The 18,157-nt window shown below is 46.5% G+C and overlaps 3 long non-coding RNA genes across 4 annotated transcripts; 2 read left to right on the forward strand and 1 right to left on the reverse strand.

Moving 5' to 3' along the window:
* Positions 1–3,392: 3,392 nt before the first annotated feature.
* Positions 3,393–3,982, forward strand: LOC124707989. The gene is made up of 3 exons (XR_007005031.1): positions 3,393–3,520; positions 3,616–3,774; positions 3,913–3,982. It is a non-coding gene; the product is annotated as an uncharacterized LOC124707989 (long non-coding RNA).
* A 241-nt stretch (positions 3,983–4,223) lies between these two features.
* On the forward strand, positions 4,224–6,038 carry LOC124705573. The gene is made up of 3 exons (XR_007004066.1): positions 4,224–4,325; positions 5,364–5,409; positions 5,755–6,038. It is a non-coding gene; the product is annotated as an uncharacterized LOC124705573 (long non-coding RNA).
* A 446-nt stretch (positions 6,039–6,484) lies between these two features.
* LOC124646414 lies at positions 6,485–9,303 on the reverse strand. 2 transcript variants are annotated; one of them, XR_006986328.1, is made up of 4 exons: positions 9,107–9,303; positions 8,967–9,014; positions 8,062–8,774; positions 6,485–6,987 (listed from the first exon to the last, which is right to left on the reverse strand). It is a non-coding gene; the product is annotated as an uncharacterized LOC124646414 (long non-coding RNA). The 2 variants fall into 2 exon arrangements; XR_006986327.1 differs by having other exon boundaries at positions 8,062–8,813.
* Between the last annotated feature and the right edge of the window lie 8,854 nt (positions 9,304–18,157).

Genomic DNA, 18,157 nt, shown 5'->3' on the forward strand with positions numbered 1-18,157 from the left:
TAATGTATTTGTCGATTGCATGCATATGTTTGTTTGCCCAAAATCTGGTTCTTCTAGTGTCTGAAAGGTCGAGGATGGCATGCTCGTTCCCTTGCTTCAACCCTGCATGTATTGTAGCCGAGGATAGCATGTTGTGGCCTGGATCCCCGGTGGTGCTGCTTGCGTGCTGACGCCGGTGAGCCGTTGCGGATCCCTCCCACCGGCTCTTCCTATCATCGACCTATTGCCCTCGTCGCAACAGGCTGGCTGCACCTTCTTCGTCTCCCAATTCCTTGAGGTTATGCTCCGGCCCGCCCATGTCCGGCAGCCCCACTAATGTTGTCTGCTCCTGCAACCAGCCACGGGCTCACCCACAAACGACCCTGGTGGCCCCTCCTTCGTCGCTTAGAGCCGGCGACCGTCCCGTGGCCCTGCGTCTGCCCCTTTCTCCCTCCTCGGAGGCTCTACCCCACCGATAGCTCCCGCCGGTGAGATTGCAGGCGCGCCGCCCCTCGTGGCCACCCACTCCTCCGCCCGGCACCCTCCCCGGTTCCCCTTCACGAGGAAGTGCAAGAAAACTGAGAAAATCCAAATGTACAAAAAAAAAATCTTGCCATCCACAAGGAAGTTAAAATACTTGTCGACGAGAAGTACAACCTTTCGATGCAAGCAATACACCCACTTAATATAGGAAGTAAAAGAAAACCCACAAAATCCAAATGTAGAAAAAACAAAAATAATCCCGTCATCTGCGAGGAAGTTCAATTACTTGATGTTGAGAAGTAGAACCATTCAACACGAGAAGTACAACAACTTAATACAAGAAGTACAAGATATCCGACAAAATTTAAATGTAAAAAAAACAAAATAATCCTATCATCTGCGGGAAAGTACAACCAACGATTCCAAGAAGTACAAGCGGTAACTAGAGGAAGTACAAGCGGTAACTACGGGAAGTACAAAGTGTTCAAATAAAATTTTATCGGTTTTTTTGAACAGTTTTGTGAAACTACAGTGAGAAGTACAACCGTATTGCCTGAGAAGTACTCGCTCATGTCGAGGAAAGTTCAACACTCAATTTTTGCGAACGACCAAAAACCAAATATAGAAAAAAAAATCCCGTCATCCGTGAGGAAGTTCAAATACTCGACGATGAGAAGTTCAACCCTTCGACACGAGCAGTACATACAATTAGGAAGTACAAGAAAACCGACAAAAATCCAAATGAAGAAAAAACAAAATAATCCCATCATGCGTGAGAAATTTTAAATACTTGACGATGAGACGTACAACTATTCGACACAAGTAGTACAAGTGCTTACTATAGGAAGTACAAGAAAGCTGACAAAATCCAAATGTAGTAAAAATGAAATAATCCCATCACCCCCAAGGAAGTTCAAATAGTTGATGCTGAGAAGTACAACCATTCGACACGATCAGTACAAGCACCTATTACAGGAAGTACAAGAAAACCGACAAAATCCAAATGTAAAAATAACAAAATAGTCCCTTCATCCGTGAGGAAGTACAAGGTGTTATTCCGAGAAGTACAAGCGGACACTGTATGAAGTACAAGCGGTAATTACAGGAACTGCAAATTGTTCAAAGAAAATACTCACACATAAGTTCACATAGAAAACATTTGGAAGTTCAAACATTAAGATCCGGGAAGTGAAAAATATCTTAAATAGAGGCTAGGGAAAATCTAAAATTATCATTCCGAAACACACATGTTTAATTATTGTAAAACACATTAGTATCGAAACAATTCCAGGAAGTACAACCACGAAGGCTAGGAAGTACAAGGACGTGTCGCGGGAAGTTCAGTTGTGCGTGGTTGTGCTGAGCATTTTATGTGACCATGGACCTCAAACGGACACCGTATGAGAAATTTATAGTCATTTTACTGAACACTTTCGTGAAACAGCGCCAAGAAGTACAACCGCAATTCCCTAGAAGTGCAAGTTCGTGTCGAGAGAAGTTCAATCCTCTGTTTTTACGGGGCGGAAATCTATTGTGCAAATATCATCGATTTGATTACCAACCACTTCAATCATTGTCACCAAAAGCTTTATATAGTAGATTATATGTCTAATTTCATTACCGACAACATTTTACAACAAATAAATGGATCTAATCTATCAAATTCAAATCGTTATCCCACAAAATATACCGGAAACATGATTTCAAAACTTCTAAAATTACTTTCAAATCGTTCGGAGTTGGAAAAAATGGTAGATACAAAAAAGATGTGCCATTTTGAGACCTTTCCAACCGTATATAATTTCATTGTTTAACTATAACACATGGAAATCGCGGGGAAAATCATTCGGTGCCCGTCACATAAAACGGGCGGACAGTAATTCGAGTAATTCTCTTAAACCGTAAGGAATTAGAGAAAACAATTGGAATAAGAAAGTTGCGCCTAGTCCATAGCTTTCCAACGCCATATCATTTGCATCATTCCGACAAACGGTTGGAACAAATCATCGAAATTACTGTCCGCCCATTTTTTAGTACGTCCGGATTTCGGTATTTTCACAATGATTCAAAAACTGTGAGGATTTTGAAAAAACACAAACATGAAAAAGTTGTGCAATTTCATTACCTATCCAACGGTATATTATTTGAACAGTTTCGATAAGCGATTCGAAAATCAAACTAAAAGTTCGTTTTCTGGCCATATAGAAGCGTATTCGTATTTTTAAAATTAAATTTAAACCGTGCATAATCTGCGAAAATTGTTAACATGAAAAAGTTGCGGTTTTTCATTATCTATCCAACGGTATATCATTTGCATAGTTCTGATAAATGGTTGGGAAACACGAAGTAGAATCAGTAGCTCTGAAGAAAATGGGAAGTTCAGGTATGTTCGACAGAAAGATCAACCATGTTCTCCGGGAAGTACAACCTTGTGTCCAGGGAAGTTCAAGTCAGTGCTCAGAATATTATTCTGCAACTGGTTGCAGAATAGTGCTGGTATATATATATATATATATATATATATATATAGAGAAACTCTATTCAACCCCTGGGTGCAGAATAATAATTCTGCTCCCCGGTCGATTTTTCGGGCCCGGTTGCACCGAACCTGTTGGTCTCTCTCGCACCCACCCTATTATATGTGTCATAATCATAACCTGTTTACGCTGACAGTTTTCTTGTGAATTAAGGGCGTGGGGAGCTAGCCCACTACCGAGCCACCTCTTTTTTTTCCTCCAGGTTTTCTATTCGAGCGTGTCCGGCGGTGAGCAGTTTCTCAAAAAGGAATTGAAGCTTGGCGGCGGCGAATCGGGTGTCGTCCGGCGGCGGGCGGACTTGGTGACCCGGCGAGCGACGGGTGGGCTCCGCTGACCGTGTCCTCGGCATCAGCGGCGTGATTGACGGGTGAAATCCGCGGCGGCATGGGCAGCCGGCCGAATCAGCGCCGGCGTGGTCTGGTGGCCGAATCGTCGAAAATGGCGGCGTGATCTGCTTCTCTTGTATCATGCCGCGCACGGCAACTGGTGACTTCGGCGACCTCAGCCCATCCCCTTGCTAGGTACCTGAAGTTTTGCTCGTTTTGCTCGTTTCAATCTGTGTGCACGAATTTTATACGGCCTCCATAAGATCTGATAATGTGCGCCTTTTTCCTAGAGTCAAGACTGAACAAAATGGTGCATAGAGGTGGTTCTGGTCGGCGTGGTATAAGATTACATCTCAGGGACAAATCAAAAGGAGCTATCTCCAGATCAGACCTACGGCTGCCTCCTGCTACCATTTTTCCCGGCCTTCCCATAAACAGAGCTAATAGAGGTGGTGATCTGGTTCAGCGCCACTTGTTTTTTTGTCTGTTCTGGTCCATCGAGTGTTCATTATTAGATTAAGCAACACGAGATTGGATATATGATGATAAACTTACACATTATTACATCTATTGCTACTGGTATGCAGCTGAGGATTGTGGCCAGCAGCGAGCTGCTGCAGCTAGAGAACGACAGGTGGTATCAGACTATAGTAGCACTGTCTGTTCTGGTCCATCGAGTGTTCATTATTAGATTAAGCAACACGAGATTGGATATATGATGATAAACTTACACATTATTACATCTATTGCTACTGGTATGCAGCTGAGGATTGTGGCCAGCAGCGAGCTGCTGCAGCTAGAGAACGACAGGTGGTATCGGACTATAGTAGCACTGTCGTGGACTCTGCACCGTGGGGAGTGGCATGTTGTCTCGGTGTTTGGCAATGCGTCGTGTGGTGGCTGACTGACGGCAGCGCTGTGATGGCATCGGTGTCATGGTGAGCAAGGGCTGCCTCGGCACTGCTACCGGAGAAGTACACCGGCGGGCTTTGATGTCAAGGTGTGTTGTGGCGATTGACATTTTATTTCTTCTGTCACCAGCAATATCGCATACATTGGACGTGTCACTAGTGTCTAGGATTCTGAAATTTATGGCACAGTTGCCTTTGGGCCTGCTATTGCCTCCAATTTAAGGAAAACTATATATGCTAGAAACTTTGCACACATATACCACTGCTATGTTATGAAGGTTCCAACTTATTCAAAAGCTCCACCTTTTCATGTGCATATACCCCTTAGTTTTATACATGCAAATGATATTTTATGTCTTCAATTTGATCATCACGATTTTTATTCCTAATATATTCATGTTTGGGTGTATCGCCAACTTTGCCGTGTGGCCATTTGACCTGAATTATGAACTTATATGCCAAGATAACAAGATTATGAAACTATGATGGATTTGACTGTATCTAGTTATTATTTGTCATATCTGATATATTTATTTTGTACAACAATGCTAAATACAATTGTTTCATGCTTCCAGAAATTCTGTCGCTGGTTCGCTATTTTGGTTGTGAGTTTGTGTATGGTACTTTGACACTCAGTCTACCTTCCTAATATTCAGAATACCATATGCTAATTTGTAAGAGTGCTGTGCAGCAGCCGTACATAGGTGGCGATGGCATTAAGACCAGTGCAGTATTGATAGCAATTTGTATGTATTTATTTGTGAATTCTTCACTTGCTTGCCGTTTTATCCTATTCAGATATTCCATTGTCCCGTTCATACATCTAATAATACTAGCTCTGTAATTTCTTGCTAGCTACCAGTTTTGAGTTAGATTTATTTCAGTTTAGGGAGGCAGATGGTTATAGATGAATGGAAAACCTACACAATACTGACTTCTATAGACATTTGTTTATCTACTCTCATTTGATATTGATTCATCTACATTGTTAATGTTGTCTACATGCTTTGCAATTTATTGCACACCCATTATGCTATTTGGTCATTTACCTTTCGCCATTTTGGCAGTAGGCCAATAGCTACAAGTGAGACACTACTTCTAAAACTTTGCTTGATAATTATGTCTAGTGGGGCGGTCGGCGAGCAGCGCATGGCTTCGGCGCAACACAAAATGGTATACTGAGAGCACATATGCTTCCCTGATGTTATTTCCGTTGCTTTATTTGGAAGTTGGTATATGAAAATAACCAGAAATAAAGGGGTACATCTAAACGGATACCAATAAAGAAAGTGGTATATGTGATGGACTGTGCCCTCGTCGTGTTTTCTGTTGGCTTCAACAATTTTAACGTCGGGGTCGGTTTTGGCTATATTGGCATGTCCAAGGTCATCATCAAGCAACTTGTTTTCCCAATTGCTACTAATTACTTCCTGATTCATATTTCAAGTTTTGAGTTGGTCTTTTGCTTATTGGTTGGGTAAGTGATCTGACCCTAGGATGACATTATTGAATTGCCAGGCTGAGGATTGGAAGATGCAGTGCAATGGTCGATATTAGAGCTCCCGTCCCCACCAAAGGCCTCAGGCACCCAATGTCATTGGCTCCTATCGGTGACTCCAGCAGCAGCGCCTTTGTACTGGGCATCAGCTCCCTGGAAAGTCCTTCCGGCACTGCTTCCCTGCGGACTAGTGATTGTCAGAAGATAAGATACGGCATGAGCTACCGTGCAAGACATAGACATTATTGTATTGGTCAGGTGTGGTCTTTCCCAGGGTAGATAAGCTATGGGAGTAATCAGCACCGGAAACATACTGTAATTACTGGCTCTAAAAGCCCTCTTTTCAAAAGCTAGAATTTCGTTGTACATGAGTCGGAATTCTTACATTTGACACAACCGATTCAATTCAGTTAATACTGAATCCTTTGGTCAACAATAGAACAACATGTGTTTGCCGAAATATGATTATGGCTTTTTGGGAAAAAATAATTAAATCAGCTTGCTAACAGTGTGATGTAAAAACAAGGCCAGCTTGATTTTTGGTTCTTAAAAAATATTGTGCAGTATTTGGAATTCGCAAGCTCCGCTAATTAGCTACTCCTGTGTATTTGCATGTGCATATACTTAACCACTAAGCTATCTAGATCTAGCTAGCAGCCTTAAATCTCAAAGGACACTTCAGCTCTACAAACAAAAACTTATAATCTGCTTGCTAAAGAAAGTTCTGTCACAATTGGCATACATACGAAATCTGGGAAGTAGGACTTCCAATTACACCGGTTATTTCTTCCAAAGTTATTATGTTGTCACACAAATCAACATCAGATCATATAAATTATGGTATACACTGGGAAATAAAAAAAATGTGAATTACAAAATGTCACGTAGGTGACATGGATCATTCTTTCAGTACAACAATTCCGGACATGATCTGTTTAATGACGCCAATAGTAGGAAGCATTCATAAGCAATTTCATTACATGGACAGGACACGAGACTAAAAATATCCACCTATATACAGAAGTGCAGTTTGTTTTAGGGAGTGAATGCACAAGGGGAAACTTGAAAGCAGAAGGTAGTTTCGAACTTCAATGATTATTTCTCTGCTGCTCTTCGGAGGCTGGGTTCCATGGAAAACAGCAGCGCAAGGAACAACCTTGTTCTGGGATTTCCTCGACCTGGACAATTTCTTTGAGGGACTCGAAACCATTGGCCTACTAATGTTAGTTGTGGTCTTCAATTCCTGTCACGAACTTCAGACCACATGCACAAAAGCAAGAGAATAAGAGTTGCTAAATCAAATAAAATAAGATGTGCCTACGACATGAAAATAACATAAAATTATGAGGATGGTATTATTATATTTCCTTTTCTGTTCAATATATGTAGCCAAGTCACCTAGTGTTGTTTCTCAAACATAATCATGCTACATAGAATATGTTATGCTAGTGAAAATATACAGTGAACATGAACTGACAGTGAAGCAATTGCATCAGTTCTAGGTAATCAGAAAACATTTACAAAGAAAACAGCTACATGACTCTCCATCTTTTGTAAATAGTTGTTGTAGCTTGTTTTGGTTAAGGTGGAGCATGTCCAGACAAGCTTGTGACTAACAAGGATGCAGTGTAAGATTTTAAACTACTCGAAATTGCTAGTACTAAGTCAGAGCTTCCAGCAAGCATTCAAGTCTGGCAAAAAGGGGTATGAAGCATCACAAATCGGATTTTCGGGAAATATGACTATTTTTCAGAGAGTATGTTGTATAAATGTGACAGTACCACATCTACCGTGTTCGGGTTTCAACAGAGGTTCTTTGTTCAGATCAGTAAATTGTTAATAGAGACGCAATGTCCGGAATGGACTTTTTTTTTCTCAGCTTCGTTCCATGTTGCCTAACTAAATCATGCAAGTCTTATAGGAAAACACATTTTATTGACCTGATATATGTGTATTACTTGGATAGATAACCTAAGAAAATGATAATTGTAAAAGTGTTTTTTATTGGGCTCACTTTTGATTCATTTTTACAAACTCATTTTGTCGCGTGCAGAAAGCAAAGAATGTTAACATGACCTATTGTGCTTTCGAGTTCCACTGGACTTGCTATTTGTTCTCTCAAGATCCAACTTCGCTCATCCATGTGCAAAAAAGAAAACACATCCAGCTCTCTTCGCTCTTGTATAATTTTCAGAGGTGTTTAATCTACAGTTGGTTATACTCATTGTAATAGGAATAATCTATCAGTCTAGAGTGTAACCTCTGAAATATGACATTTGCAAAATGTTCAAGATGGGAATAACAGAATAGTGGTTGTTAGTTTTAACCTGAATCAGTGCATCTGCCCACAACCTCCACCCATTACGCCGATGCCGAGGCCACCCTCAGCCACCACCCGCCACGTGGCCTGACCAGGCTTTTGACGCCGCCACCAAGCCGCCATTGCCCCGAGATGACCTGAAATCTAGATAGATCTAATTGTACATATTTCAATCTCGTATTGCTTAGTATAATAGTTAACATTTGATGGGTCCAGAACAGGAAAAATGGAGGAGGACAGGATCTGCGACGAGGTGAGATTGGGATACCATGCCACGAGCGGCATTCTGCTGCGGCACATGTCTGCCCCAACACTACGTGGGATCCGTCCCGACCCATCCCACGGCTGCGCGCTCTTGCTTTGTCCAAACGGAATCATAAATTCCTATCAAACACAGCACTTGAATGTGTATACACAATGATGGGATTAATAAGCACATGATTGTGCATCCTATCAGGTTAATTTGAATTGTAACGCAAGGCACACAAGAAAATCACTGAAATTAAATTAGTGAATGTGATTTCCGTCATTTATGTTTCATCATGGAGTGAATCAATTGCTGTGAATTTTAAACTGTTAGAACCAAATAAAAACATAGCCCCAAACGAATCGACTCCGTGAGAAGTGAAATTCAATGTGTGCAACTCACTTTCATACGTGCTATGCACTAACACGTAAAATTACCTGGTGCATTCCAGAACAGGAAAAATGGAGCTGGACCTGAGGAATCATAGACACACACACAACATGGAGCTGGACCTGAGGAATCATAGACACACACAACATGATTAGTAGCTCCGTTTATGAGAAGACAAAGAAAGAATGGTAGCAGGATTAGAGGAAGAGTGGAAGACGCAGGTCTAATCTGGAGACATAATTTCTTTTTGATTTGTCCATGACATCAAATTTTACCTAGCGGAACAGATCGCCACATCTATGCAATTTTGTGTTCAGTCTTGGCTGACATAGGAAAAAGGCGCACATATTAGATCTTGCGGAGGCCATAATGGAATTCGTGCACGCAGGTTGAAAACAAGCTAAGCTTCATGTACCTTGCAAAGGGGATCCGACAGCACGCACCGAATTTGAGGATGAGGCCGTTCGTCCCCTTCCACTCCAATCAGAGTCGGTTCTGTAGAAGCCAATCACACCACGCCGCCGCTTCGGACGGCCGACCACGAGCCTGCTGTTCACCCGCCGATAACGACGCTATCAAGGACACGGTCAGCAGCTCGCTTGGCCACGAGCCCGCTCACCTCTCGCCGCCGGACATGCATCCGCTCACCGCCGACGCACTCGAGAAAAAATCAGGTTCGGCTAGGTAAGTGGGCTAGCTCCCAAACCCACGTCCTTTTTTTTGAGGACTGAAACCCACGTCCTTGATTAGATAAGAAACTGTCAATGGAAACAAATTATAGCAGGTGTAAGGTGCTAGGACCCGCGAGCCACACGAAACAGGTAGAGTGGAACTGCGACGCGAGATGGATTATGGGCTGGTTTGGATCTCCGAAGTACTGCCGTAAAATTATGTCACGCATATAAAACGGATGGGTTCGCGCACTGGTGGAGCGTTCGGCGCGCGCGTAGGCCGGCTCGGGAGCAGAATAATATTCTGCACCCAGGGAGTCAAATAGCGCGTCTCTATATATATATATATATATATATATATATATATATATATGTGTGTGTGTGTGTGTGTGTGTGTGTGTGTGTGTGTGTGTTCATTAATTGTTCGTAATACCGTCATTTGTCCCTCGAAAAGGAATGACCCCCCCCGCCCCCCCGAGTCTCTGCAGATGCATGCAAAAGAAAGTTCAAGGATGAGGTAGCTCTTGTAGTGCATATATATAATGCATCTAGGAAGTCTTAGATGGTGGCCTCAAAACCTGGATTGAGAGATTCTGATAGTTAGAGAGAGATTTCTTTTATCTCTCTCTCTCTTATTTGGGTTTGTGCCCTTTCTGGCTACCCTTATGTTGCTAATCTCTATAGCAACAACATTTTGCACTTTACAAACTTTAAAATTTAATAAATATGCACATTGGGGAAACCCACTAATCAGCCTCAAAAAACCTGATCAATTTTAGGAGTCACTTAATTATATCTATAGAAAACTCCCCTTAATTTGTGGTAAACATAGGGGCTTTAATTGGATCGATCTTGGTTTTCCATGTTTATACGACCTAATAATTAACCAAAAACAAATTATCACTATATGTTTGTTGTGTATTACGAACATTCGATGGCGAGATCGTGATCATTATCTATTTAGCGCGTAGTAACCCTAACACTTCTCCAACACCTATTGGCGGCACATAGCACTATGAGGGCTGATAAGCCGGGCGGAAAAGGCATAAGCGCCAGACATGAGATGGCTTTTGCGTCGGGGGGAAAGGAAGAAAGAAACCGTAATACTAGCAAGGACGATTGCACCAAGCAAAAATGGCGGAGGCGAAGAACATGTGTTTTAGGGCAAGGAGATTTCTTCTACTTGTTGACTAAGGACAAACGATCCCACGTAGATTAAATCGGTCATTTTGTCCATGATGGAAAGAATACTACAAAACCAGTCAACTATCATTAAACCGCTGCCAAGGACCAAAATTAGACTTAATAAACAGTTTGAGGACAGATTTACACAAAAAATCGGCAAATTTGGGATAGACCGGACAAAATAGTTGCAGGTTTGTATCAGCCCCGCCACCTGCGAGGCTGCAGCCGTGGAGCACCATTCATTCCAGATTGGACGTACCATATTGCCTCAGATTTGAATGAAAAAAACTAAAACTACTCAGAAAAATTGTAAATTTTCAAGTAAATGGAAAATCCATGGACGAGTAGTTTTGTGAAAGTTTCATCACATTTGAATCAATGGTTTATAAATGAATAGCTCTTTATGATTTTTAGCTTAAAAATTCATTTATTCTTAAATTATTGATCCAAATGGCACGCAAATTTCACATAATATACAAAGATACATTTTTTATTTTCTGTAATTTTTTCATTTTTTCTGGGCAGTTTTTATTTTTTTAGCTCAGATATGAGGCAATCTCGAAAGTCCAATCGAGAACGAAGGGTGGAGAACGTATGTTTCATTCCCCCACCCATGCTACCCCACCCCACCCACGGGTTTTAAATGTCGCTTGCTTTTCCTCCCAGACTCCATCGATTTCCCCTAGGTTCATCGTACAAGGTCGCTCCCTTTTCCTCCCAGACTCCATCCCTCTTTTTTATTCTTGTTTATTTGCTAGTTTCACTTGTACTAAACTGTCATTTCACGTACTTTGATCTGTACAGTTGCGGGCTGGTATCAGGCCTGCCACCGGTGACCGTCGTCAGCGAGCTTCCCAGTAAACGGTGCCAGAAGCAAAGCAATGTGGTTTCGCATTCAACCAAGAGCCGGCGATGGATGACACCATGAAAATAAACGCTACGAATTTGGAGATCATCGCGTATAACCTCGCTGGAATGGCGCAGGTCATGTGCTCCCACGATGGCTGTGGGACCATCGTCAGCTACCACGAGTCCCTCAGCCACCAAATTGCGTGCCCGCACGGCCGGTGCACCTGCATGGAGCCGGGCTGCGAGTTCGCCGCTCCACCGTCAGCGCTCGTCGTCCACCTCGCAGAGGCCCACCCGATTCAGGTGCACATGATAGAGTATGTGTTGACTGCCAAAACCCACCGGCGGGTAGCGGCCTTGTCAACACTGTAGAGCCGGGGGGAGCCTAGAGCTGCGGCTGACTGAGACCCCTCCGAGCGACGGCCCGCAATGCTCTTCTGGTCACACGCGGCGTTGCGAAGTGCAAGGGCGTGCCACCTGACCTATACCTGGTCAGGAAGGTGATGAGGATGCCTCGCTTAGTTTCCTGCAGGGCATACATGTAAACGTTAAATACGAGCCTCGATCGGCTCTCAGGTTATCCTGTGAATCGGCTCAAAGAGCCGATCCACCCATGATCCGTACGGGGTGCACGAATACTTGGTGGTCCTGCTTGATCAAGATGAAGCTAATGAGATCTACGACGATTTAGGGTTTTCACCGCATAATCGGATCATCCTACTCCAGGTTGGGCCTTGCGGCCACGTACGGTGCTCGTAAGCCGATCCTAAACAAGGCCAGAAAACCAACATGAAGTTGATTCTAGGAACATCCCGTTTAGGACTTGCGAACGCCACCCTACGTGCCACCGGATCCTCCCCCCCATTGTAAGGCCTAACTATTGCAGATATTAAACTAATCCTTGTAGAACAAGGAGCTATCGTAACGGATCAGATCTACTAAATAATGATCAAGCGGGGTGCCGCCCCCACACCTAAGATAGGTGTGAGGGCGGCTAGATATGCAAGGGTTGCACTACGTAAGCATGCTTAAACGAAGAACAATGCTAACCCTAACATATCTAATGATAACTACGTTGCTCGCCATCAAAAGCGCTTCAGTACGAGCAACGCATGAACAACGTGGGGCTTGTGCTGCCTAGATCGCAAGATGCGATCTAGGCAGCATGTCGCTTACCCGATAGAAACCCTCGAGACGAAGGAGTTGGCGATGCGCCGAGATTGGTTTGTTTTTGGGGTTGAACGTGAGTTGTTGTTTATTCCATAAACCCTAGGTACATATTTATAGTCCAGGGGACTTTCTAATGTGGGCATGCACTAAACCGTGCACGACTAAGATTCTATCTCTAAACTAAAATAGATCTAATATGTTACAGATACACGGGCAATTAAGCCCAACAGGCCGATTCATATAATTCTCCACGTATATTTCCTTAAGCCCATCTTGACTGCGGCCCACCTCTGACTCGGTCAAATCTTGGTGATAACACATGCCCCCCTGGTTTTGGAATTGGTAATTCCAAAATCACTCTGCTTTCCGTCGTCGGGTCATGTCGTGGCAGAACCGTCACAGTATCCCTCATGATGATGCCTTGCCTTCTCAACTTCTCCGCGTGACCTGGCAGTTTTTTCTTTTAAGCACCACTTCATCGAAAACTGCTGTGGCATTGAATTTCCACTATATCCCCCTTCGATTTAACCGCTCTGAACAATTCTCCTTTGTATCTCCTCCGCATTAGCACTCCAAAAACCCTCCCAGCCACCATGTCTTCCTCCTCCTCTGCTCCATCGGATCTTGCTAGCCAATCCTCCACGTCCCGTGAGCCGACGCCGGAGTACGACGCGGCGGCGGTCCACGCAGCCAACACCCGCCGCGCCATTGCGGCGGGGGAGGAATCAGACCACGACTTCTCCATCTGGTCCGAGGACGACCAGTCCTTGACGGACGGGGAGAGCGACCTCCGCTTCCTCGCCGTTGGGGAAACGGAAGAGGGGAGTGACGACGACAGCTTCTCCTGCGACTTCACCTCTTCCGGGGAGGAGGAGGAGCAGGAAGAGGAGGAGGAGGACGACGACGAGGGCTCCTCCGACGAGCCGCCGGCCAAGCGGTTCTGCCCTTGGCCGGGCAATCTGAGCGACTTCGACGGCGACGAGGACGACGCTGACGAAGAAGATGAAGACAACGAGGGCCCGGTCGGCGGCCATTGGAGCGACGACGAGCCCTCCGGGAGCAGCGCCGATAGTGGCGACGACGGCGACGACGAGGGCAGTGATGGCCCATAGATAGGACCTCTAGAATAGGGCCAGTAGTAGTAGATGGGGCGAGTGGATCCCCTAGTATTCCCCTTTTGAGAGCAATTAGCTCCTTATGTAAGAAATCTCCTCTTAATCAATGAAGAACTTTTCCCCAATCTTGATTTTGCCGATTCCTTTTAATTGAGCCGATTCTCTCTTCTACTGACCTTGCCGATTCGTCCCCTTTGCCAATGCGTAGTGAGCCGATAACAACGCATCGGTCCTTCGATAGAGCACCTACTAGGCCTGTTGCCCCCCGAGTCTCAACCAAGGCAAAACAGAGACGAGGATACACAAAAGAGCTGCATAGACCTAGGCTTGATCGTGTGTGGGGAAGTTCCTTATGCAGCGCCAGCCGATTCGACCCAAATCGGCTTCTCTAAGCCTTCAAGGTGAGCTGCCCCCCGAGCTTTCCCTTTGGCGGACCTGATGCAACCCACCGCCTTTGGCGGACCTGATGCAACCCACCTTTGACCTGATCCATACGCCATTGACATTGTCCTTGAAGAAATCTCCCTTGAGTCGATGGCCATGCATCGGCTGTTATATCCTTAAGTCGATGCCTGCTGCATCGGCTATGTTCGAAAATTTTCGAATTTTCACTTTCGTTTTTTTTTACGGCCGACCTGTGCATCGGCCCCCATATTCCACTACTCATCACCGAAGATGAGATGTTTCCGTTGCATATCCTCGTATTTTATCTACCTGGATGCCCCCCCGAGCCGATTCTGTCAAGAAAATTGATGGTATCGGCTCTGTTGGATAACATGTTGAACCCAGGCAGAATGGTAGGTGAGGATAATTTTGGCCGATTGCTGGAATCGGCCTCCACGTTGCTTGCTCGTTGAAGGTTTTGTAAGTTCCCTTCGTAAATTTTTGGGGCCGATCACAAGGATCAGCCTCTCCTGGTTTGCTCATTGGTTTGATCTTGCTACTTGGTCAGGCTGGATAAAACCAACCCAACCTCTGACTTGATGCGCTTGCTGTCGTCCACCTTGAGTGCTCCGTAGAGTCGTGGAGCGCTAAGCTCGTCGGCAAGACGAGTACCATGTTTGTGCCAGCCGATGTCTCATCATCGGCTTTCCTCGTTTGGGGCGCCACTCCATTTTCCGTGGACGACCCTCTTCATCCAGGGTTCGCTGAACCTTTGCAGCCAGATCAGGCCGTGCCTTCCTTAGCGTATGCAGGTACAACCTTTCGGCTTCCTCCGAGCCGCGCAATCGCCGAACCTCGCGCTTTTGGGAACGGCTGAGACCGTCGGGGCACCACCTTGGCCGGTGGTACCTATCTTCTTCCACTTCTCCCTCGTCCTCTGAATCCTCAAGATCTGCCCAACGAGGTGACTCAGCGCGTTTGCTTTGTGGCGGGAGAGGCCCTAGGCGCTCGAACACAGACACGTTGGCTGCCTCCTTCTTTTTCTGATTGCATTCTGGGCAATTGCCGATTGTGGGCAATCGGCTCATTCCTGAATCCCAGCAGTGTCTGAAGAAGGGGCAGTCCCAATGCCTGGCGTTGTCATCTTGCTCCCTTGATGCTTCCGTGGCACAGCGCTCGTGCTCCTCCTCATCGCGATCCTGCCGACGATATCTTCTGGCTTCTCTAGCCAGACGATCTCCTCTATCATCGTAATCGGACCGTCGGCGTTGGTCATACTGACTCACATATTTGTTGAGGAGGTGATCAGAGAGGGGTCGCTGATATCTTATATTCTTCACCTCTCCCTCTGTGACATAGCGCTTGCCATCATGACGGAGCCGATCGCGTGGAGCGGCCTCCTCCGTATCCTTGCTATGAGAGCAGCTGCCCTCATCTCCATCTTTGCCGAGTGGTTTCCGGGTCCTACCATGTTGATGCTGAACGAGGGACCTAGGCCGGCAACCTTCGGAGTAGGTGATTTCCACCATGTTAACGGCGGGGAAGGGTTGGGTGTCGACCTTCATGGCGTACTGGTTGAAAATTAGCCGCCCCTTCTCTATCGCCGCTTGGATGTGCCGACGCCACACCCGGCGGTCGTTGGTGGCATGGGAAAGCGAGTTGTGGAATTTGCAGTACGGCTTTCCGTTTAGCTCTTTCGCCGTGGGGAACTTGAGACCTTCGAGGAACCGTCAAGCTGTTTCTCCTTGAGCAGGAGGTCGAAGATTTGTTCAGTCTTGGTCACGTCAAAATCAAATCCCCTGGGCGGCCCTGGTGGCTTTACCCATTTGCAGGCCACGGGGGTTCCCCCCTGAGTCCACTCAGCCACTGCTATCTCTTGGCCTCCCGCAGGCACTTCATCTTCCTCTGTATCGACCATAACTACTGCACGCTTGAACTTGTCTTGGTACAGGTCGGGGTGGCGCTGTTCATATGCTGATAGTTTCTGAACCATGTGCGCCAGCGAGGGATAATCTGCTTGGGAGGCCATGTCCTTGAGCTGCGTTGCAAGGCCTGCTACTACCAACTCGACTGCTTCCTTTTCAGTTATGCGAACCGAATAACATCGGTTCCTAAGATTCCTGAAGCGCTGGATGTACCCTGTCACCGTTTCCCCGCGCTTCTGACGTAGTTGTGCTAGATCGGCAATGCCAGACTCGGAAGCTTCTGAATGGTATTGCATATGGAACTCGCTTCTTCCAATTGCTTCCAAGACTGGATGGAGTTTGCTGGCAAAGAGGTGTACCATCCAAAGCCGATCCCGTGAGGGACTCGTGAAAAGAGCCTCACGCGCAGCTGATCCGACACCGAAGCCGGTCCTAGTTGAGCCAAATATCGGGCGACGTGCTCGATGGAGCTGGAGCCATCCGATCCACTGAATTTGGAGAAGTCGGGAGCCGATATTTAGGTGGCAGCGGGATCATCTCGTAATCGTCGGGGTACGGCTTGGAATAGCCGATCGCCCTTCTTTTCGGCATCATGCCGAACTGGTCTCTCAGTATGGTATCGATCCGATCCGCCGTGCCGGCCGTAGGAGTTGCACTCCGAAGATTCGCCGGGGTGGCGTACTTGGCCTGCCATGTTTGCTTTTCCAGCTCTGAGCCCTCTGCAGGAGTTGGGCTCGGGAGTTTCGTCGGTGTGGCGTATTTAGTTAGCCACGTCTGCTCTGTCGCCGACTTTCCTCCTGTCTTCGCCGGAGTCCCCGATGTTGTGGCCTGGTTTGTGAGTGCCCAGTCACCGCAATCCGGCACATACATGCACGCGTATCCATGAGGGATCTCCTTAGGCGCCTCCATTAAGAACTGGTAGTCACTGGGGTCGCCACCACCTGCGTAGACGAGGAATGCCGGTGTAGTCGGCACTTCAGCGAGTGCTGCCAACGCAAATGGCAGCGGTGGACGGACTGGAATGGCAACTCTCCTTGATGAGTCCCGAGAGCTGGTCCCGACGGCGAGTACCGGTGGCTCATGATCTCCCGGATCACGCGCGAGCGACACGCTCCAAGCACGTTGACCAAGTTCTCGCAGTGGCGGTGTAGCGAGTGAGCCACCGGGTAGTTGATCTCCTGCCGCAGACCCCCGGTGCGTTCCTCCGACGAGGTAGAGAGGTCTATCCCATCGAGTGCACCTTCTGGTGAGAACCCCTTCCATCTGATGCCACCGGAACGGGTTCTCTGAAAAGAGCCGATGAGGTCGGCTTCGAGGGTAGCCTTGATCTCGTTGTATTGCTTCTTGAGGTCGTCGGGCAGATCCTCGTAGGTGACTGGCGTGCCGTCCGCCATCTCAGAGGTAGATGGCGATGTGGTTGATGTAGACGATTGTCCCACCGGGCGTGCCAGAATGTGTTGACTGCCAAAACCCACCGGCGGGTAGCGGCCTTGTCAACACTGTAGAGCCGGGGAGAGCCTAGAGCTGCGGCTGGCTGAGACCCCTCCGAGCGACGGCCCGCAATGCTCTTCTGGTCACACGCGGCGTTGCGAAGTGCAAGGGCGTGCCACCTGACCTATACCCGGTCAGGAAGGTGATGAGGATGCCTCGCTTAGTTTCCTGCAGGGCATACATGTAAACGTTAAATACGAGCCTCGATCGGCTCTCGAGTTATCCCGTGAATCGGCTCAAAGAGCCGATCCACCCATGATCCGTACGGGGTGCACGAATACTTGGTGGTCCCGCTTGATCAAGATGAAGCTAATGAGATCTACGACGATTTAGGGTTTTCACCGCATAATCGGATCATCCTACTCCAGGTTGGGCCTTGCGGCCACGTACGGTGCTCGTAAGCCGATCCTAAACAAGGCCGTAAAACCAACATGAAGTTGATTCTAGGAACATCCCGTTTAGGACTTGCGAACGCCACCCTACGTGCCACTGGATCCTCCCCCCCATTGTAAGGCCTAACTATTGCAGATATTAAACTAATCCTTGTAGAACAAGGAGCTATCGTAACGGATCAGATCTACTAAATAATGATCAAGCGGGGTGCCGCCCCCACACCTAAGATAGGTGTGAGGGCGGCTAGATATGCAAGGGTTGCACTACGTAAGCATGCTTAAAC

The sequence above is a fragment of the Lolium rigidum genome, chromosome 4 (genome assembly GCF_022539505.1).
Source record: "Lolium rigidum isolate FL_2022 chromosome 4, APGP_CSIRO_Lrig_0.1, whole genome shotgun sequence".
NCBI lineage: Eukaryota > Viridiplantae > Streptophyta > Magnoliopsida > Poales > Poaceae > Lolium > Lolium rigidum.